Source organism: Staurois parvus, unplaced genomic scaffold (assembly GCF_062004578.1).
Source record: "Staurois parvus isolate SC_StPar_1 unplaced genomic scaffold, SC_StPar_1.0 ptg000267l, whole genome shotgun sequence".
Taxonomy (NCBI): Eukaryota; Metazoa; Chordata; class Amphibia; order Anura; family Ranidae; genus Staurois; species Staurois parvus.
Genome location: NW_028318063.1, coordinates 520,001 through 521,458, shown reverse-complemented (window position 1 = coordinate 521,458; position 1,458 = coordinate 520,001). Strand labels below are relative to the sequence as shown.

Below are 1,458 nucleotides of genomic sequence, written 5' to 3'. Positions count from 1 at the left end.
ATATGTTGTAACCGCTATAAATGTCAAAGAACTGTCACAGAAATAGCGGAGCTCTCTGCAGGGACACTTTTTGCTGGACTGGAATTCCTCTTCATCTTCATCCTCTTCTTCTTCCGCCTCTTCTTCATCCTTCTTCTTCTTCATCCTCTTCTTCTTCTGCTTCTTCTTCATCCTTCTTCTTCTTCATCCTCTTCTTCTTCTTCATCCTCTTCTTCATCCTCTTCTTCTTCTTCATCCTCTTCTTTTTGTCTTCCTCTTGCAGGTCACTGCTCATGCGCAGATTTTTTTATCGGTAAAAAGATCGGCAGATTTGCCCATAATTGCCGCGAAAATCGGCCAATCGGCCGATTTTTTTCCAACTTTACCAATAAAAAAAATCTGCCAAAATACCGAAAAACGGCAAAACAATTAGCCCACTAACGATCCAAAAATCGGCTGATTTTATTTTCGGCCAATTTTCGACCCATCTATGGCCTGCATTACGGTGCAAAAATCGGCCGATTTATCTTTCAGCTCAAAAATCGGCTGATTTTCAACCCGTCTATGGCCTGCATTACTGTATGAAATGGACATACAGCATAACGAGGCCTTCCTGCACAGAACACAACTGTACACAACGCAGTTTTCTGGGTCGCTCAGCTCGGCCTCCATTCACCAAGAAGATCGATCATCTTCGCCCCGCCCACACAGCTCTCCGTGTACCGAGGAGTGTGATATGGAAGGAGATAACAGTTGCCATGGGAACCACTAATCCCGGAGTGATTCTCCAACCCTGGAATGCCTAGTTCCCCGTCCAGGGCTGTGATTGGTTGAGCTGAGGAGCAGAGATTTAGGCCGAGCCCCCCGTCACTTCCGGTCCACCAGAGCTGGGAGAGGTGTCGGTGCAGAGCTCTATCCTCCCATCCCAGGAAGCAGATTCGCCGTGTCGTAGAGGCTCTCAGGTATGGTGAGAGGAGCGCTCCGTCCATTCCTCCTCCCGGTGTACACAGCTGGATAGTCCGCGTATAGAGCGCCCTGACCTCCGAGTCTGTTGTCATGTTCTCCGGTGTGTGGCCGGGGACTGACCGCCCCAGGCTGGAATCTGGTTCTCAGGATGGATGTCTTCCCTTATTGGTCCCCCCCTCAGGGGTGGTGGGCTCCGGGCTCTCCTCTGCCCCCCAGCTTTGTTCTGTGCAATGACAGCTCAGCTGTGCTGGAGGGCTATACCCTGGAAGAGCCCATTGTCACCTTCCATGGGGGAGGGCAGGGGCATCAGGGTTTGTTTACATTTGTGGTTGGGGGATGGTAAGATTGGCAAATGTACCATCCCATATAACTGCTTGCCTACCAGGCAATTTTTATTTTTTGCACGTTAACCACTCGCCCTCTGGAGGATTTACCTCCCCCTTCCTGACCAGGCCATTTTTTTTTTTGCGATACAGCGCTGCGTTATTTAACTGACAATTGCGCGGTCATGTA

At 49.9% G+C, this 1,458-nt stretch overlaps 1 protein-coding gene across 1 annotated transcript in view; it reads left to right on the top strand.

Moving 5' to 3' along the window:
* The first annotated feature begins 785 nt into the window (after window positions 1-785).
* LOC149459228 (uncharacterized) overlaps window positions 786-1,458 on the top strand; it is a 19,824-nt gene continuing 19,151 nt past the window's right edge. The window contains exon 1 of the mRNA XM_089681440.1: window positions 786-941. The gene's annotated coding sequence lies outside the window, so the exon portion shown is untranslated. The remainder of the gene's footprint in view (window positions 942-1,458) is intronic.